General features: G+C 49.1%; 1 protein-coding gene and 1 pseudogene across 1 annotated transcript in view; both read right to left on the reverse strand.

The window, feature by feature from the left end:
• The window catches only part of CCDC178 (coiled-coil domain containing 178), an 805328-nt gene extending 789755 nt beyond the window's left edge, over positions 1 to 15573 (reverse strand). Inside the window, exon 1 of the mRNA XM_073583735.1 lies at positions 15516 to 15573. The gene's annotated coding sequence lies outside the window, so the exon portion shown is untranslated. The remainder of the gene's footprint in view (positions 1 to 15515) is intronic.
• Positions 15574 to 18022: 2449 nt separating this feature from the next.
• LOC141096907 (uncharacterized) lies at positions 18023 to 19340 on the reverse strand (annotated as a pseudogene).
• Positions 19341 to 23511: the final 4171 nt, after the last annotated feature.

Below are 23511 nucleotides of genomic sequence, written 5' to 3' on the forward strand. Positions count from 1 at the left end.
GGTGGCTTTTTTCCCTCTCGGGACAAAATGTCATTTTCCTCTACACCATTGTTATTACTATTTGACGTTTTGATCGCATTTTATTCCACTTTTTGCTCAGCGTTATGATGAAAAAGCATAGTTTTTTGCCTCGTATTTTTTCTTTACGGTGTTCATCTAAACTAGTTAGACAGTTTTATAGGTCAGGTCGTTTCAGACTCGGCAATACCAAATATTTGTAATGTATTTGGTTTAGGTAAATATATAGAGTATTGTGAGGGGTTGACTCACTTCGCTGCTTCACAAGGTAGTCACAGGAACAGTTCTGGTAGTAATTCACCTACTGGTTTATTGTAGACAGCATAAACCTTAGCAGGGTTCAGAAAAAGAAACAGAGCCTGTATAGATGTATTTCTATGCAGCCGCATGCTCCGCTCCCGAGTGCCGGTGGCAGTGCCAGGTATTAAGATGCGAGACTAGTCCGAGTTTCTCGCATGTGTGATACTGGCCTATGATGTACCCTCCTGGCTTTTGACCTTGGACTCCTTGACCACTGACTCACGGCTTGGCCGTGAGAAGTGACTAGCGTCGCACCAAGCTGCAATCCAATACTCAGTAATATTTTTCCAATGCAGGGCATCAGTTTAGCGTCTCGCAGGCAGGAGGCGTTTCAGCTCTTGCTCTGAGCAGGAGATTACAGGCTATCATACCTGGGTGACCCTGCAGCCATCTTTCGACCCAGTGTCACCATGGAGACTGAAGACATAAAGAGACAGTGTTCCTGTTTTCTACCTCCGCCTACTGACAAGTGAGCTGAACTACCACAAGTGGTGTTTCGAATGTGGGCAACGTTCTGGGAACACCAGTAGCAGCCATGGTCAAACTGCATGTCCTAGGTTTAGGAGGCCACAAGCCAGTGGACGATGTCAGGCAAAATGAAGGACTTGCTCAAGCATCTGAAGAAAGTGCAGCAACAGCTGGCACATCAGGAGACGAGTAAGTTGCTTATCCAGCAGATGCAACAGCAGTAGCTACAACAGCAGCAGCAGCAATATCAACAGGACCAGTCCATTCCACAAGTCCAGGTTCATCAAAAATGGTTCATCTACTGACTTTTTTGATTATTGGGAAATATATCGCATGTGGTATTTTTTAGCATCTAGTTATATTTGCCTATACAATATGATTTTATTTGATTGTTAATTGCAATGTTTTGCTTTTGTTTTTGTCTTTGTAAATATACTTTAGTAAATCAACCATGAAAACTATATTCTGATGAAGGTCTAGTGTATGGCCGAAAATGTTCAAGAAGTTTTGTTGAACTGGATGCACATATAAATAAAGGAACTGTCAAACTGCTTACTGTATTGAGTGCCAAATTACTTTGAATTTAATGAAAAAGCATAGTTTTCTGCCTTGTTTTTTTTTTTTACGGTGTTTACTGAAGGGGTTAACTAGTTAGACAATTTTTGAGGTCAGGTCGTTTCGGATTCGGCAATATCAACTATTTGTACTTTATTTGGTTTATGTAAATATATATATATAGTGAGATAGCGCTCACTGAATGTGTTGGGGAGCACTCACTTGGCAGCGGGAAAAATACACACAGGAACGGTTTTCCACTTAAACAGTCTTTTCGGTTTATTTACACTTCATAAACTGCATAAAGTGTAGCCCATTTCTTTAGATCAACGAAACCTGTTATGACCACCAGTCTGTTGCAATAGCAGATACACCTGTCTGCCTTTACTATAACCCCTCTTATCCTGAGGTTACCTTCCAGGAGCTCCGCTCCACACGCTGACTTCTTGTCAGTCCTGACTTCCATGGAAGCTGCCTTACTGGGATCACTGACCAGTACTATGACTTGCTTGACAAGCTCAAACCCGCCAGTTCCAGACCCGCAGAAGGACGGTAGCTTCCTCAACGCAGTTAGCTGTCACAGACTTTGCAGGCACATGACATCCACCATGTGCTTTCCAAGAAACCAGTCCTCTTGCAGGACCTTTCAACACAGAGAAACATGTGTCCAAACAGTCTCACTATATCCTATGAAACACAACCATTGATGGGAGGTGTGTGGTTAGCCAGACCCGCCCAGCTATCCGGCTAACCCTGCAAGTCCAGTCCCTTATAAACTAAACAAGGCTCAGGGAACTACAGGTCCCAGGGCAACATTCCAGGCTTATAGCACAGAGGACCTCCACCTCTGCGACACATATCAGCCATTCAGAATAACGCCGAACACTGTCTCACAATATATATCAATAAATATATATTATTGTGAGGTAGTGAGGGGGATCATATACGAGAGTCGATATGTGTCCCTCAGGATGCGGATGGAGTCATATTAATCCCACTGAAGCGCCTTGTGTTAACAGTAGCATGCCGGTGAATCACAAGGCAAAATAAAAGGAAGTGTGGTTTAGGTCCAAGTAGTTGACCCCTCAGATTTTTAGGAAAGCCCGACAAGGGCTTATATTTTTAGAATTGATTTGCAGGTTTGGTAGTGGGGTGAATCCCTCTCTCCACTCCAGGTTTGGGAAGTGGCTCTAGGGCCACAATTCCATTTAATCTCTCAGTCTGGCCTTGGGTGTCAGTTTTGGAATCTTGCAAGCTGCAGAGCAGGAGGCTCTATGCAACCAGGCCTGTGTGAAGCCAACACAGAGCCAGGGACTTCCCAGTGGCTGATGCACCCAGGAGGTACAGCGGTGCCATTGCTCACGGCAATTGGTTGGAACAAGGACTGTCTGTGCAAACCCTGCTGCGATCCAGAGGATATCGCTCCTGTTTATGTGAATCTGAGAATAAAGACACTTTTTATGTTGAATTTTCTGTGGTCCCTGCCTACAATACACATATACAGTGTGTATATATATATACACACACACACACCTTGTCCTAGGATGGGACGTCAACTTTCCTGGACCTGATCGCTGATCTAATACTCTGCAATACTTCTGCATTGCAGGGCATCAGATTAGCTTCTCGCATGGAGACTATCAGCACAACACAATCGTGCTGATCGGAGCAGAGAGGGAATTCCCTCCCTCTGCAATGCTGTTCGATGTCGCTGTCACTATTGACAGTGGCATCAAAGGGGTTTAACACCTGCAATCGACACTAGCAACAATCGCTGGAGGGTGACAGCTCTCATAAAGATCTAGCACCCGCATTTAATTGCTCTGGCGCTCGGCGTGAGCCCCAGCGATCGTCATGTCGTACATATGAAGTGGTGTGTAGCAGCGCACCTCCTGCGACACGTGTACAGAGGATGTCGTGAAGGGGTTAATGAATTGGTCCCTTTAATTTTCTAAACAGTTTGACCGCAATTCATGAGCTGCATTTTTATTTTAAGTCACTTTTTCTTTTGTGTCTTGTGGTATTCATTGCAGTTTTTCAGCCAAATTCTTCAAAATGGCGCCGGTCTTTTCATGAATTCTGCGCAAGGTAAAATAAGGTCTTTGTGTCTTCAGTAGGGTTGAACGAATTTTTCAGTATTCAGTTCGGATCATAATTGCGGGAGAATATTGCATTTGCAATATTCACCGAAAACACCTGAATGCCATTGGAGTCAATGGGAGTAGAAATGAGCGAATATGTTCGGAAACCATCGTCACACAAAAATTTGGAACGAATAGGGTACCAATGGGCAAATTTAGATTCGGTGACTGATTCAAAACATAACTGCTCACCTCTAGTCTTTAGCCTTTTTACTGCAATAAGTCGCACATTAAAAAAAAAATCCAACATAAAAAAACCAACAGCTCAGCAGAGATGGCTGTAATGCGCTGATCCAGGGTGCTCGGCAGCTTGAGTAGTCAATATATGAATAAGGAATTTCACTTCAGAAATGATTCAGTGTTTGATGACCGCTGTTCAGTGGTCTTAGCACATATGGAATAAAGTTACAATAAACAAGAAGGACGGATGCTGGCTTTTCTGTTAGTGGATAAAAAAAAAGGTGCAAAAACTTCACCAATACATGGAAATTATGAACTGGAGAAAAACTTTGGGAAACCCTCATATCCACCCAATGTGGTAAAGACATAAAATACACTTTAAAAAAAGGCGCAAATGGAAAATTGAATATGGCACAAACAGAAAAGGTGCAAAATACTAAACAAATCTACAGAAAACAGGCAAAAATGCAACAATAAATGGGGCACTAAACTCTATGGGAAACGGATCATACAAGACAAGAACAGATACAAGCAGATGCCTAAGTATTGGCTAGAAGTGGATACAATGGTAATCCAGATCTGGAGCGACCAGTTTCCCTTCCACTCTTACATTCTACGGAATCACCTAGAAATGCATCTCAACAAGCACACAAATCTCATTACTCAAGGAGCTAAAGTCTTAACTTGTAACAAACAAGTAACCCCACTCCACAGTGGGAGAATCCACTGATGCCCAGACTGTGGACATATTACAGGACAGGGAAGACAGCCCTGCACACACCCATGCTATACACAGTACACCCCTGAACACACCTGTGCTATACACAGTACACACCTGCACACACCCATGCTATACACAGTACACCCCTGAACACACCTGTGCTATACACAGTACACCCCTGAACACACCTGTGCTATACACAGTACACACCTGTGCTATACACAGTACATCCCTGAACACACCTGTGCTATACACAGTACACACCTGTGCTATACACAGTACACCTCTGCACACATCCGTGCTATACACAGTACACCCCTGAACACACCTGTGCTATACACAGTACACCCCTGAACACACCTGTGCTATACACAGTACACCCCTGAACAAACCTGTGCTATACACAGTACACCTCTGCACACACCTGTGCTATACACAGTACACCCCTGAACACACCCATGCTATACACAGTACCCACCTGTGCTATACACAGTACACTCCTGCACACACCTGTGCTATGCACAGTACACCCCTGCATACACCTGTGCTATACACAGTACACCTCTGCACACACCTGTGCTATACACAGTACACCCCTGCACACATCCGTGCTATACACAGTACACCCCTGCACACATCCGTGCTACATACAGTACACAACTGTGCTATACACAGTACACCGCTGCACACATCTGTGCTACACACAGTACACCTCTGCACACACCTGTGCTATACACAGTACACCCCTGCACACATCCGTGCTACACACAGTACACAAATGTGCTATACACAGTACACCCCTGCACACACCTGTGTTATACACAGTACACCTCTGCACACACCTGTGCTATACACAGTACACACCTGTGCTATACACAGTACACCCCTGCACACACCTGTGCTATACACAGTACACCTCTGCACACACCTGTGCTATACACAGTACACCTCTGCACACACCTGTGCTATACACAGTACACCCCTGCACACATCCGTGCTATACACAGTACACCCCTGCACACATCCGTGCTATACACAGTACACCCCTGCACACATCCGTGCTATACACAGTACACCCCTGCACACATCCGTGCTACACACAGTACACACCTGTGCTATACACAGTACACCCCTGCACACATCCGTGCTATACACAGTACACCTCTGCATACACCTGTGCTATACACAGTACACCTCTGCACACACCTGTGCTATACACAGTACACCTCTGCACACACCTGTGCTATACACAATACACCGCTGCACACACCTGTGCTATACACAGTACACACCTGCACACACCTGTGCTATACACAGTACACCCCTGCATACACCTGTGCTATACACAGTACACCCCTGCAGTGCCTGAACACACCTGTGCTATACACAGTACACCCCTGCATACACCTGGGCTACACAAAGTACACCCCTGCACACACCTGTGCTATACACAGTACACCCCTGCACACACCTGTGCTATACACAGTACACCCCTGCACACACCTGTGCTATACACAGTACACCCCTGCACACACCTGTGCTATACACAGTACACCCCTGCACACACCTGGGCTATACACAGTACACCCCTGCATACACCTGGGCTACACACAGTACACCCCTGCACACACCTATGCTATACACAGTACACCTCTGCACACACCTGTCCTATACGCAGTACACCCCTGCATACACCTGGGCTATACACAGTACATCCCTGCACACACCTGTGCTATACACAGTACATCCCTGCACACACCTGTGCTATACACAGTACACTCCTGCATACACCTGTGCTATACACAGTACACCCCTGCACACACCTGTGCTATACACAGTACACCCCTGCACACACCTGTGCTATACACAGTACACCTCTGCACACACCTGTGCTATACACAGTACACCCCTGCACACACCTGTGCTATACACAGTACACCCCTGCACACACCTGTGCTATACACAGTACACCCCTGCACACACCTGTGCTATACACAGTACACCTCTGCACACACCTGTGCTATACACAGTACACCCCTGCACACACCTGTGCTATACACAGTACACCCCTGCACACACCTGTGCTATACACAGTACACCTCTGCACACACCTGTGCTATACACAGTACACCCCTGCGCACACCTGTGCTATACACAGTACACCCCTGCACACACCTGTGCTATACACAGTACACCTCTGCACACACCTGTGCTATACACAGTACACCCCTGCACACACCTGTGCTATACACAGTACATCCCTGCACACACCTGTGCTATACACAGTACATCCCTGCACACACCTGTGCTATACACAGTACACCCCTGCACACACCTGTGCTATACACAGTACTCCTCTGCACACACCTGTGCTATACACAGTACACCCCTGCACACACCTGTGCTATACACAGTACATCCCTGCACACACCTGTGCTATACACAGTACACCCCTGCACACACCTGTGCTATACACAGTACACCTCTGCACACACCTGTGCTATACACAGTACACCCCTGCACACACCTGTGCTATACACAGTACACCTCTGCACACACCTGTGCTATACACAGTACACCCCTGCACACACCTGTGCTATACACAGTACACCCCTGCACACACCTGTGCTATACACAGTACACCCCTGCACACACCTGTGCTATACACAGTACACCTCTGCACACACCTGTGCTATACACAGTACACCCCTGCACACACCTGTGCTATACACAGTACACCCCTGCACACACCTGTGCTATACACAGTACACCCCTGCACACACCTGGGCTATACACAGTACACCCCTGCATACACCTGGGCTACACACAGTACACCCCTGCACACACCTATGCTATACACAGTACACCTCTGCACACACCTGTCCTATACGCAGTACACCCCTGCATACACCTGGGCTATACACAGTACACCTCTGCACACACCTGTGCTATACACAGTACATCCCTGCACACACCTGTGCTATACACAGTACACTCCTGCATACACCTGTGCTATACACAGTACACCCCTGCACACACCTGTGCTATACACAGTACACCCCTGCACACACCTGTGCTATACACAGTACACCCCTGCACACACCTGTGCTATACACAGTACACCTCTGCACACACCTGTGCTATACACAGTACACCTCTGCACACACCTGTGCTATACACAGTACACCCCTGCACACACCTGTGCTATACACAGTACACCCCTGCACACACCTGTGCTATACACAGTACACCTCTGCACACACCTGTGCTATACACAGTACACCCCTGCACACACCTGTGCTATACACAGTACACCCCTGCACACACCTGTGCTATACACAGTACACCTCTGCACACACCTGTGCTATACACAGTACACCCCTGCACACACCTGTGCTATACACAGTACACCCCTGCACACACCTGTGCTATACACAGTACACCCCTACACACACCTGTGCTATACACAGTACACCTCTGCACACACCTGTGCTATACACAGTACACCCCTGCACACACCTGTGCTATACACAGTACACCCCTGCACACACCTGTGCTATACACAGTACACCCCTACACACACCTGTGCTATACACAGTACACCTCTGCACACACCTGTGCTATACACAGTACACCCCTGCACACACCTGTGCTATACACAGTACACCTCTGCACACACCTGTGCTATACACAGTACACCCCTGCACACACCTGTGCTATACACAGTACACCCCTGCACACACCTGTGCTATACACAGTACACCCCTGCACACACCTGTGCTATACACAGTACACCTCTGCACACACCTGTGCTATACACAGTACACCTCTGCACACACCTGTGCTATACACAGTACACCCCTGCACACACCTGTGCTATACACAGTACACCTCTGCACACACCTGTGCTATACACAGTACATCCCTGCACACACCTGTGCTATACACAGTACACCCCTGCACACACCTGTGCTATACACAGTACTCCTCTGCACACACCTGTGCTATACACAGTACACCCCTGCACACACCTGTGCTATACACAGTACATCCCTGCACACACCTGTGCTATACACAGTACACCCCTGCACACACCTGTGCTATACACAGTACACCTCTGCACACACCTGTGCTATACACAGTACACCCCTGCACACACCTGTGCTATACACAGTACACCTCTGCACACACCTGTGCTATACACAGTACACCCCTGCACACACCTGTGCTATACACAGTACACCCCTGCACACACCTGTGCTATACACAGTACACCCCTGCACACACCTGTGCTATACACAGTACACCCCTGCACACACCTGTGCTATACACAGTACACCTCTGCACACACCTGTGCTATACACAGTACATCCCTGCACACACCTGTGCTATACACAGTACACCCCTGCACACACCTGTGCTATACACAGTACTCCTCTGCACACACCTGTGCTATACACAGTACACCCCTGCACACACCTGTGCTATACACAGTACATCCCTGCACACACCTGTGCTATACACAGTACACCCCTGCACACACCTGTGCTATACACAGTACACCTCTGCACACACCTGTGCTATACACAGTACACCCCTGCACACACCTGTGCTATACACAGTACACCTCTGCACACACCTGTGCTATACACAGTACACCCCTGCACACACCTGTGCTATACACAGTACACCCCTGCACACACCTGTGCTATACACAGTACACCCCTGCACACACCTGTGCTATACACAGTACACCTCTGCACACACCTGTGCTATACACAGTACACCCCTGCACACACCTGTGCTATACACAGTACACCCCTGCACACACCTGTGCTATACACAGTACACCCCTGCACACACCTGGGCTATACACAGTACACCCCTGCACACACCTGTGCTATACACAGTACACCTCTGCACACACCTGTGCTATACACAGTACACCCCTGCACACACCTGTGCTATACACAGTACACCCCTGCACACACCTGTGCTATACACAGTACACCCCTGCACACACCTGTGCTATACACAGTACACCCCTGCGCACACCTGTGCTATACACAGTAAACCCCTGCACACACCTGTGCTATACACAGTACACCTCTGCACACACCTGTGCTATACACAGTACACCCCTGCACACACCTGTGCTATACACAGTACATCCCTGCACACACCTGTGCTATACACAGTACATCCCTGCACACACCTGTGCTATACACAGTACACCCCTGCACACACCTGTGCTATACACAGTACTCCTCTGCACACACCTGTGCTATACACAGTACACCCCTGCACACACCTGTGCTATACACAGTACATCCCTGCACACACCTGTGCTATACACAGTACACCCCTGCACACACCTGTGCTATACACAGTACACCTCTGCACACACCTGTGCTATACACAGTACACCCCTGCACACACCTGTGCTATACACAGTACACCTCTGCACACACCTGTGCTATACACAGTACACCCCTGCACACACCTGTGCTATACACAGTACACCCCTGCACACACCTGTGCTATACACAGTACACCCCTGCACACACCTGTGCTATACACAGTACACCTCTGCACACACCTGTGCTATACACAGTACACCCCTGCACACACCTGTGCTATACACAGTACACCCCTGCACACACCTGTGCTATACACAGTACACCCCTGCACACACCTGGGCTATACACAGTACACCCCTGCATACACCTGGGCTACACACAGTACACCCCTGCACACACCTATGCTATACACAGTACACCTCTGCACACACCTGTCCTATACGCAGTACACCCCTGCATACACCTGGGCTATACACAGTACACCTCTGCACACACCTGTGCTATACACAGTACATCCCTGCACACACCTGTGCTATACACAGTACACTCCTGCATACACCTGTGCTATACACAGTACACCCCTGCACACACCTGTGCTATACACAGTACACCCCTGCACACACCTGTGCTATACACAGTGCACCCCTGCACACACCTGTGCTATACACAGTACACCTCTGCACACACCTGTGCTATACACAGTACACCTCTGCACACACCTGTGCTATACACAGTACACCCCTGCACACACCTGTGCTATACACAGTACACCCCTGCACACACCTGTGCTATACACAGTACACCTCTGCACACACCTGTGCTATACACAGTACACCTCTGCACACACCTGTGCTATACACAGTACACCCCTGCACACACCTGTGCTATACACAGTACACCTCTGCACACACCTGTGCTATACACAGTACACCCCTGCACACACCTGTGCTATACACAGTACACCCCTGCACACACCTGTGCTATACACAGTACACCCCTACACACACCTGTGCTATACACAGTACACCTCTGCACACACCTGTGCTATACACAGTACACCCCTGCACACACCTGTGCTATACACAGTACACCCCTGCACACACCTGTGCTATACACAGTACACCCCTACACACACCTGTGCTATACACAGTACACCTCTGCACACACCTGTGCTATACACAGTACACCCCTGCACACACCTGTGCTATACACAGTACACCTCTGCACACACCTGTGCTATACACAGTACACCCCTGCACACACCTGTGCTATACACAGTACACCCCTGCACACACCTGTGCTATACACAGTACACCCCTGCACACACCTGTGCTATACACAGTACACCTCTGCACACACCTGTGCTATACACAGTACACCTCTGCACACACCTGTGCTATACACAGTACACCCCTGCACACACCTGTGCTATACACAGTACACCTCTGCACACACCTGTGCTATACACAGTACATCCCTGCACACACCTGTGCTATACACAGTACACCCCTGCACACACCTGTGCTATACACAGTACTCCTCTGCACACACCTGTGCTATACACAGTACACCCCTGCACACACCTGTGCTATACACAGTACATCCCTGCACACACCTGTGCTATACACAGTACACCCCTGCACACACCTGTGCTATACACAGTACACCTCTGCACACACCTGTGCTATACACAGTACACCCCTGCACACACCTGTGCTATACACAGTACACCTCTGCACACACCTGTGCTATACACAGTACACCCCTGCACACACCTGTGCTATACACAGTACACCCCTGCACACACCTGTGCTATACACAGTACACCCCTGCACACACCTGTGCTATACACAGTACACCTCTGCACACACCTGTGCTATACACAGTACACCCCTGCACACACCTGTGCTATACACAGTACACCCCTGCACACACCTGTGCTATACACAGTACACCCCTGCACACACCTGGGCTATACACAGTACACCCCTGCATACACCTGGGCTACACACAGTACACCCCTGCACACACCTATGCTATACACAGTACACCTCTGCACACACCTGTCCTATACGCAGTACACCTCTGCACACACCTGTGCTATACACAGTACACCCCTGCACACACCTGTGCTATACACAGTACACCTCTGCACACACCTGTGCTATACACAGTACACCCCTGCACACACCTGTGCTATACACAGTACACCTCTGCACACACCTGTGCTATACACAGTACACCCCTGCACACACCTGTGCTATACACAGTACACCCCTGCACACACCTGTGCTATACACAGTACACCCCTGCACACACCTGTGCTATACACAGTACACCCCTGCACACACCTGTGCTATACACAGTACACCTCTGCACACACCTGTGCTATACACAGTACACCCCTGCACACACCTGTGCTATACACAGTACACCCCTGCACACACCTGTGCTATACACAGTACACCCCTGCACACACCTGGGCTATACACAGTACACCCCTGCATACACCTGGGCTACACACAGTACACCTCTGCACACACCTGTGCTATACACAGTACACCCCTGCACACACCTATGCTATACACAGTACACCCCTGCATACACCTGTGCTATACACAGTACACCTCTGCACACACCTGTGCTATACACAGTACACCCCTGCACACACCTGTGCTATACACAGTACACCTCTGCACACACCTGTGCTATACACAGTACACCTCTGCACACACCTGTGCTATACACAGTACACCTCTGCACACACCTGTGCTATACACAGTACACCTCTGCACACACCTGTGCTATACACAGTACACCCCTGCACACACCTGTGCTATACACAGTACACCTCTGCACACACCTGTGCTATACACAGTACACCCCTGCACACACCTGTGCTATACACAGTACACCCCTGCACACACCTGTGCTATACACAGTACACCCCTGCACACACCTGTGCTATACACAGTACACCTCTGCACACACCTGTGCTATACACAGTACACCCCTGCACACACCTGTGCTATACACAGTACACCCCTGCACACACCTGTGCTATACACAGTACACCCCTGCACACACCTGGGCTATACACAGTACACCCCTGCATACACCTGGGCTACACACAGTACACCCCTGCACACACCTATGCTATACACAGTACACCTCTGCACACACCTGTCCTATACGCAGTACACCTCTGCACACACCTGTGCTATACGCAGTACACCCCTGCACACACCTGTGCTATACACAGTACACCTCTGCACACACCTGTGCTATACACAGTACACCCCTGCACACACCTGTGCTATACACAGTACACCTCTGCACACACCTGTGCTATACACAGTACACCCCTGCACACACCTGTGCTATACACAGTACACCCCTGCACACACCTGTGCTATACACAGTACACCCCTGCACACACCTGTGCTATACACAGTACACCCCTGCACACACCTGTGCTATACACAGTACACCTCTGCACACACCTGTGCTATACACAGTACACCCCTGCACACACCTGTGCTATACACAGTACACCCCTGCACACACCTGTGCTATACACAGTACACCCCTGCACACACCTGGGCTATACACAGTACACCCCTGCATACACCTGGGCTACACACAGTACACCTCTGCACACACCTGTGCTATACACAGTACACCCCTGCACACACCTATGCTATACACAGTACACCCCTGCATACACCTGTGCTATACACAGTACACCTCTGCACACACCTGTGCTATACACAGTACACCCCTGCACACACCTGTGCTATACACAGTACACCTCTGCACACACCTGTGCTATACACAGTACACCTCTGCACACACCTGTGCTATACACAGTACACCTCTGCACACACCTGTGCTATACACAGTACACCCCTGCACACACCTGTGCTATACACAGTACACCCCTGCACACACCTGTGCTATACACAGTACACCCCTGCACACACCTGGGCTATACACAGTACACCCCTGCATACACCTGGGCTACACACAGTACACCCCTGCACACACCTATGCTATACACAGTACACCTCTGCACACACCTGTCCTATACGCAGTACACCTCTGCACACACCTGTGCTATACACAGTACACCCCTGCACACACCTGTGCTATACACAGTACACCTCTGCACACACCTGTGCTATACACAGTACACCCCTGCACACACCTGTGCTATACACAGTACACCTCTGCACACACCTGTGCTATACACAGTACACCCCTGCACACACCTGTGCTATACACAGTACACCCCTGCACACACCTGTGCTATACACAGTACACCCCTGCACACACCTGTGCTATACACAGTACACCCCTGCACACACCTGTGCTATACACAGTACACCTCTGCACACACCTGTGCTATACACAGTACACCCCTGCACACACCTGTGCTATACACAGTACACCCCTGCACACACCTGTGCTATACACAGTACACCCCTGCACACACCTGGGCTATACACAGTACACCCCTGCATACACCTGGGCTACACACAGTACACCTCTGCACACACCTGTGCTATACACAGTACACCCCTGCACACACCTATGCTATACACAGTACACCCCTGCATACACCTGTGCTATACACAGTACACCCCTGCACACACCTGTGCTATACACAGTACACCCCTGCACACACCTGTGCTATACACAGTACACCTCTGCACACACCTGTGCTATACACAGTACACCTCTGCACACACCTGTGCTATACACAGTACACCCCTGCACACACCTGTGCTATACACAGTACACCTCTGCACACACCTGTGCTATACACAGTACACCTCTGCACACACCTGTGCTATACACAGTACACCTCTGCACACACCTGTGCTATACACAGTACACCCCTGCACACACCTGTGCTATACACAGTACACCTCTGCACACACCTGTGCTATACACAGTACACCTCTGCACACACCTGTGCTATACACAGTACACCTCTGCACACACCTGTGCTATACACAGTACACCTCTGCACACACCTGTGCTATACACAGTACACCTCTGCACACACCTGTGCTATACACAGTACACCTCTGCACACACCTGTGCTATACACAGTACACCTCTGCACACACCTGTGCTATACACAGTACACCCCTGCACACACCTGTGCTATACACAGTACACCCCTGCACACACCTGTGCTATACACAGTACACCTCTGCACACACCTGTGCTATACACAGTACACCTCTGCACACACCTGTGCTATACACAGTACACCTCTGCACACACCTGTGCTATACACAGTACACCCCTGCACACACCTGTGCTATACACAGTACACCTCTGCACACACCTGTGCTATACACAGTACACCTCTGCACACACCTGTGCTATACACAGTACACCTCTGCGCACACCTGTGCTATACACAGTACACCTCTGCACACACCTGTGCTATACACAGTACACCTCTGCACACACCTGTGCTATACACAGTACACCTCTGCACACACCTGTGCTATACACAGTACACCCCTGCACACACCTGTGCTATACACAGTACACCCCTCCACACGCAACGCACAGTGCAGCCCTGCACTTACACAGAGGCGCAGCAGGTGGCGCTGCACATTATGACCTCCGCTACATAAGGCAGCGCTGAGATCGCACTGAGCTCAGTGAGCTGTAATAACGTCTGACAGTAGGAGGGGATGGTACCGACAGGACTCGTGAGCAGTGCCGGACGGCAGCGGGCGCAGATCGTACCTCTGACCGCACAACAGCAGCTGGTAACCGGTTACAGGAGCAGTGCTTGAGGACAGAACACCATGGTAACCGGCAAACACTGCACCGATCACCGCCTACTGCGCGCGGCGTCACTGCCCTGATCCCTTCCATTGGAGCAGTGATTGGCTGACAGCTGTGAGGCTCCGTGCTGTACTGTGTGCGCCCTAGTGCTTCTCTGTGGGGGAAAGAAGAGAGGAAGAGGCTGCTGTGCGGGAGGGTAGTGCGGAAGCTGGGGAAAGGAGAAGAGCAGCCTGAGAAAAAGAGGGGCCATGGGGGCTGTCTGTGAAAGATGGGGAGCAGTCTGTGAGAAAGATAGGGGGGGCTGTCTGTGAAAGATGGGGGGGGGCTGTCTGTGAAAGATGGGGAGCAGTCTGTGAGAAAGATAGGGGGGGCTGTCTGTGAAAGATGGGGAGCAGTCTGTGAGAAAGATAGGGGGGCTGTCTGTGAAAGATGGGGAGCAGTCTGTGAAAGATGGGGGGGCTGTCTGTGAGAAAGATAGGGGGGGCTGTCTGTGAAAGATGGGGAGCAGTCTGTGAGAAAGATAGGGGGGGCTGTCTGTGAAAGATGGGGAGCAGTCTGTGAGAAAGATAGGGGGGGGCTGTCTGTGAAAGATGGGGAGCAGTCTGTGAAAGATGGGGGGGCTGTCTGTGAGAAAGATAGGGGGGGCTGTCTGTGAAAGATGGGGAGCAGTCTGTGAGAAAGATAGGCCGTGGCATGAGGAGCAGTTTGTGAGAGAAAGGGACTATGGGCAGTAGTCTGTGACGTACTAAAATGAATAAATAAAAAGAATGAACATAGTAACTTATAGGTCCAAAGCTATTGTCACGTACACGCTTCTCAGCACGTGACTTGGGTGGCGCCTGCAAGGGTTAATCTCCTCTCACTCAGTCCAGCATTCAACCTCTGTCCTATGCTGTAATGGGAGCATAAATCACAGCCCACGCACCCCGCTTCCGCTTCGTACACGCTGCCACCACTCGCCGAACACACGGGAGATGAGTCCCGGAAATACTGCTACTACTGTCTGCCAATCGCCAGGACCATACACTCTAAGGCTATGGATTCTTTAGAGCATACAAGCTTCAAACTTATTAAAGTTTTAATCTTTAATAGAAAAGGTACAGTGATTACAATAAAAGGATATAAAAATATGTAAAAACGGTGGTAAAATAAAAGTGAAAAACTTACAGAAATGTCTATCCTTTGCAGTCTGGCATTCTGCTCATTAAGTGCCTTTAACATATTTACATGGAATACTTTCTGACACTTGGCATGCTCTAGGGTCACCACATAACATTATTTAGCCACTTGTGTACAGTGTATGGTCCCTCCCATGTGGCCTGTAATTTATTCTGTAACATAGGGACCAACATCCAAACCTTCTGCCCCTCCTCATAGACTCGCAGTCTGGCATTACGGTTGTACCAGACCTTCTGGTTGATTTGGGCCTGGGTCACGTTCTTATGGGCCAGGTTGCTCAGTTTTTGCATTCTTTCTCTGAGTCGCAGTACATATTCAACCACCGAGACACCTGTAGTTTTGGGGTCACCCTCCCAATAGTCCTTAATCAGATCAAGTGGCCCCCTGACCCTCATCCCATAAACCAGTTCAAAGGGGAAGAATCCGTTAGACGCCTGGGGTACCAAACAACAGATGAGGGAGGTACCACTCCTAGTCTCTTCTTTCAGTCTCCACCAGCATTTTGAGCATTTGTTTTAATGTTCCGTTAAAACGCTCGCAGAGTCCGTTGGTTTGGGGATGATATGCGCTGGCCCCAAAATGCTGTACTTGTATTTTTTCGCAGAGGCTTTCCATCAGATCGGACATGAATTGGGTTCCCTGATCGGTTAACATTTCCCTGGGGAAGCCCACACGAGAGAAAAGTGAGTAAAGCATCCACCACTTTGTCTGCTCGGATGGAGGACAGTGCCACTGCTTTCGGATATCATGTAGCATAGTCCACCACTGTGAGGATGAACTTTTTGCCAGAGCTGCTAGGTATTGCAAGTGGCTCTATGATATTCACAGCCACTCGCTGGAAAGGCTCATCGATCACTGGCAGTGGTATCAATGGGGCTTTCTGTATATTCCCGGACTTTCCAACTCTCTGAGAAGCTACACATGATCGACACTAATTGGCTATACCTGTCCCCATCTTGGGCCAATAAAAGTTATGTGTCAGGCGAACTTTAGTCTTTTGTACTCCAAGGTGTCCAGCCAGAGAAATTTCATGAGCAATCCTCAATAATTGTTCCCTAAATAGATAAGAAACGACCAGCCATTTTTCACAGTCCCAAGGTTCTGTAGTATCTGTGGGGAGAGTCTCTTTATACAGTCTGCCCTGGTCCCAATATATCTCTTTGTCAGAAGCAGCAGGGGGTTGGTCTGCACGACACCTGAGCTTCTCCAGACTGACATCTGTCTGCAGGGCCTCCTGGAAACTGACTGTCAGTCTGCAGGACCTGGCCTAGTGTGAATGCCAGTCTCTAGTCTGAAGCTGAGTCTTCACTGTTGGTTATCAGGGACCTTGGTGGGTCTGCCATGCGAGAAGGCTCCCGGGCCATAGCATGGCCCTCAGGTTCTGGCAGTTCTATCTGAGACTCATCCTCTAATCTCTGGGGTTGACTCTGAGCTGCAGCCTGACTCCGGGTCTCAGCTGCCACATACGTACATTCCTGTGCATTGCTACATTTTCCTTCCTCGCATGGGATCTCAGGTGGGTCACTTACGTCCACCTTCTCTGTAGCATTTACTTGCAAGGGAGGGATATAGTGGGACACCATCCTCCCCAAGTCTGTGCCTAGCAACACATTGGTGGGAATAGCCTCTGATACTGCCACTTCTCTCCTTTCCCTGCTCCCCAGTTCAGGTATACATGGGCCATGGGCACGGCAGGGCTGACCCCTCCAATCCCTGTTATAGACCTAGTCTTTCCTGGTATGAAATCGGCAGGGTTTACCATTGTTGCTGGGTGCACCAGAGTTATCTCTGCTCCAGGGTCCCTGAGACCAACGGTGACTTTATTGTGAACAGTGACACATTGACAGTTCTCATTGGTCCTCACGTCAGAGCCGGACAGAAGGTGGGGACCCAGATGGCTTTGTGGTTGTAGTTTGGCGTTTCTCCCTATCAGGGCAGACTGCGCTGACATGTCCCACTTTGTTGCAGGAGAAGCACTGGCGTGCATCGCCTAAAGAATGTCTATTCCCCGGGACCCCATAGGAGGTGGGCTTGAACAGCACTGGTGATCGGCTGGCAGAGGGAGAAGGGTCCCCGTTTGGCTTAACTCCCTTTCATCTGAATCCCGATGGCTTCCGCACCTCAGGCATCCTGTTAGCCACATAACAGTCTGCAATCTTTGCAGCCTGATCCGCAGTTTGTGGCTCTCGATCACACACAAATTGTCATACATGCGTGGAGCACATATGAAGAAATTGATCCTTGATCATAAGATAAGATCGTTAAGTCCTCAAAACTGTTAATGGAAAGTCCACTGATCCATTGGTGGAACGTGGTCCTCAAGGTGCTCACAAAATCCGCATAGCTGTCAATTGGTCCACGTTGTAGGTTCCGGAATTTTCTCCGATACACTTTAGGGGTTAGGTTGTATTTCCTAATCAGGGCTTTTTTTATTGCCTCATAGTTCTCATCTAGCTCTGGTGGAAGACCAGCAAAAACTTCCAGGGCTTTGCCTCTCAACCCTGGAGTTAGATAATGCGCCCACTGCTCACGGGGTAGATGGTATTGCCTGCAGGTTTTTTTCGAACCCTCGAAGGAAAGTATGTATGTATCCTTCTCCATCACAGGGAAGTTTTCCAAACGTGGTCTCCTTGGATTTATGTCCAGGGAGGGGGTTAGCTGAGGGCTGCTACCCCTTTCCATCTGAAGCTTGAAAGCTCTCTCCTCCTGGCGTTCTGCAGCCTCTCTCTCAGCCTGTCTGTACTGTAGAATAAGCTGCAGGCGCAGATTGGGATCACTTGTTCCCAGCTGTTGTAAGTCCATTATTAAAGTCCATAGGCTCCACAGCACTGGCATTACTAGCACCTCCATCAGGTATCTCTGGTGCAAGAGCTGGCATTGCTGGGTTTCTCTGAGGTGGACTCTCTCCTTGACCAGATGCTTCAGTACTTTTCTCTGTCCTGCTCGACCAAGGCGCGTATCAACAGTTCCTGGATTTGTCGGCTGTCTCTATTCCTCGCTGCTCACAGAGGTCAATCAGAGGCACTTTGCACTGCTTCTTGTACTGGGCTGCCATATCAGTGAACAGTCTTTTACCAAATAAAAGATAGAAAAGAAAAACGGGAAAGGGAAACTGTGTGCAAGTATGTCTTAGTACGCACTGAGTTGAACCTTGTAGAACTGGTCCACTCCTCGCAAGGAGACCAATTCTTTAGTACAGGGAATAATTGCTTAAGCCAGGCAGCAATGCTGTAATAGAAATAAATTCTATCCCATCGCTGCCACCAATTAGTCACGTACCTGCTTTTCAGCACTTTACTTGAGGTTGCGCTTGCAAAGGTTAATCTATCTCCTCTCACTCAGTCCAGCATTCAACCTCTGTGCAATGCTGCAATAGGAACATAAATCACACCCCGATACAGGCTGCCACCACTCACCGAACACACAGGCTGTTGTGTCCCATGAATGGGAACCTGTAATGTATATTTCTCTGTGTTTTGTTGTGAATTCTCTTGCTTGGAGTTATGAGCCGAAGCTCCCTCTGGTGGTTACTGAGAGTAGTGGAGCTGGCCAGGTGGATGGAAGTTCCCCACCTGACGATGATAATTGGGAACCTGGGATTACTGGCTGGGAGCGTATAATTGAGCTGGCTGCTCTTGGAGGTTGCTGGTGATTTCCTTGTGCATTTGGAGTTCTTTTGTCCCCTGCCTGATCTGCATGGTTCAGCTAAGTGATTCTTTTGCTAATCCTTTGCATCTAATCTGGTTGTGCCTTTTTTTTTTTTTTCTTTCTGCTTTGTTGCCAGGGTTCAGCGTGCTCCCTGCTGGGGGCAGCACTGGGCCCTGCTTCATATGTTACAGCTTGTTCAGTCCCCTGTTATGTTCGTATCTTTTTGCTTTGCTTCCAGTTTATACCAGAGTTCTGATCTAGCGGGGGTGAGGTCATTTGACCTCAGGTTTTTTGTATATTAGAAGTGTTGGACTTTTTAGGGTTTTGTGCATGATTGCAGACAGTATCTTTTCTGTCCTGTCCTGTCTAGACAGCTTGGGCCCCACTGTTTCCTCAGTCTGTTCTCTGCCTGTGTTTGTGTCTTATCTTGTCTCACCGACAATTTATTTTTGAGGGCTGTCTATTCCTTTGGGGATCTGCTCCGGGGCAGTTTAGATTTCACCTGTCTTTAGGCTTAGTTAGTTCTCCGGCTGTGATGAAGCGTCTAGGGCATCGTAGAAATGCTCCACGGCTACTGCTAGTTGTGTTGATAAGATCAGGGGTCTGCAATCCGCTTAGTTACCAACCTCTCTGGTCTTCTGGTTGCTTAGACTGTTCCTGCCATCCTCCTCGGTGACCCATTCATAAGTGTTTAGTTCTTCCTCCAATCAGCAAAATTCCGTGTTGTTGCTAGGTAGAATTAGACTGTGTGAAAATTGTCCCTATGTCCCTCCTGTAGTTGAGCTCTGTATTAGGTTGCTCCTCCCTTCTTCAATTTAGCCTACAGCAGCCATTACTCAAGACGCATGTGTACTCCCCTGTACAGATTACTCCTTTTTACCTACTGTCCATTGTAAACTAATACAAGATTTTGGAAGAAAACAGCATCGTTTCTCCTGGTCTTTCTACAGTTGCATTGCCAGTGGAGTTATATAAAGAAGAGAAAGGGATAGGCCACAAAAGGGGATCACCTCGAGGCATGGACTAGCATAAAATCAATTCATTTTTATTGAACACAGACAAGCACAAAACATATAAAAACACATTAAAATAGTCACACATGTGACATGAATGCAGACAATACAAGGCATATAATAAAGCCAACTGCCTGAAGCAATTGTTAAGTGTCGGGTTCCTGCAACTGCACAGCAGGATTCCAGAGCCTTGCATCCAGCGGTCTCCCATTCTCCACCGACGGCTCAGGAGCCTACACAGCAATCTCTGCGTCCCAGACGCTCTGCTGAGACCAGCTCTGTAGGACTGGTTGTTGCTGCCACCTCTGGGTCAACAATAGCAAAGCAGGCTGTTCTGCAGCAAGCCACTCCAGAGGCTAAGCCCTCTCATCGCGCTACTGGGCATGCTCACAAGACTATCTCTCATTGGAGATCGGGAGTCACGTGATCAAGTCCTTCTCCGGATCTGATTGGTCCATCTCAGAGATCTGGAAGGTCCCGGAAGCGCACGGCTATAAAAGGCCCGCATGGCCGCTCGGCCATGCGCTAGTATAGACTCTAATTGCTATCTGTGTGAATGATGATGAATACATGTGCCTGCGAATGACTCATTAAGATCCCCTCCCTCTGATATTACGTGTGTGGATAGGGACTTAGTCATAGAGTCAGCACCAGTCAGTGGCGCGCTACAAGCCACAGTTCACATCTTACAGCACTAGCGTCCGACAGTGCGCCCCCTCTTGGACATTGCCGTGTGGCGACTGAGTCGGTCGCCGCGCTGCAGTCAGCAGTACTTGTTGACATCCCCGGTAGCCACGCCGCACGCACGGTAGGTCTAGACGGACATTGACCCTGAGTCTTGGGCCTAATCCTGTGACCGTATACCGTGTGTGCACACCGCTGAGACCTGTGAGGTCAACAGGCTCGGCATTTATGTTTATAACTTAGGCGTCTCTGTGAGGTTAACAGAGCTTGCCAGCGCACATCGGGTGACGTATAACCCGCGTCTGCTATACCGCCATATAGCGCGTCTGCCATTATATAGCAGCAGTTTTACACCTCTGCACGGTGGACCCCGGGTGGCGAACGCACTGTTATTTAATATTTAGTACATTCCGCTATCCCTAACAGCAATTACTCCACAATATAGTAACTTAAATAGAAACCCTAAGATCATATAAACAGCATACCATTAAATACTGAGTATATAAGGTACATTCAGTGCCCATACAAAAAACAGTTTGATTTCTGAATAAATATAAGCACATAGAAAATTGATTAAGGGCTGTAGGGATTCTACTCGCTCAGGTTCGGCGGGAGACAGGAGGTAGGTTCCTTTAAAGTTCATGTGGTTTATTACATCATAAACCCTTCAGGTAGCAAGTAACAAAGCAAATAGCCTTCAGCTTAGGCAAAAACAAAACATCCATTTACTCAGGCTCAGACCTGGAGCTTCAGTACACAAGGGAGGTGTAGACCTCCCCACCTACAGCCCCTGGTTCAGGAGCAGGCCACATTATAAGGGTGTAACCACACCCACAAACCCAGCAGCTGACTGGTCACATGACTGTGACCTCACCACAGGTCCTTGCAAAACAGCAATAAAGCAATATCTATTATGCCTTACATTATGGAGACAAGCCATCTCTGAGACACATATCTCCCGTCAATTACACAACCCTTTGTCATGCCTCATACCTCCCCCTCTGCCTAAAGCCATGGGGCTTGGCACTTTCACCTACCAGGCAAGGGATTTTGGAGAGGGCATCGACATTCCCATGTAGCTTCCCGACCCTATGCTCTACATGGAAGCTGAAGTCTTTTAGGGCTAAGAACCAGCGGGTGACCCTAGCATTCTTACCCTTTGTTTCCCTCATCCATCTGAGCGAGGCATGGTCGGATATTAATCTGAGCTTCCGTCCCACCAGGTAGTATCGTAATGTATCCACTGCCCATTTTATGGCCAAACATTCCTCTACAACTGAGTAATTTTTCTCACAAGAAGACAACTTCCTACTCAAGTAGAGAACAGGATGCTCCTCCTCACGTATCTCTTAGGAAAGGACTGCTCCTACCCCGACATCTGAGGCATCTGTCTGGAGGACAAATTCACATTTAAAGTCTGGGGCCACCAA

This window comes from Dendrobates tinctorius, unplaced genomic scaffold, assembly GCF_039654945.1.
Source record: "Dendrobates tinctorius isolate UK_male_01 unplaced genomic scaffold, ASM3965494v1 ptg000081l, whole genome shotgun sequence".
NCBI lineage: Eukaryota > Metazoa > Chordata > Amphibia > Anura > Dendrobatidae > Dendrobates > Dendrobates tinctorius.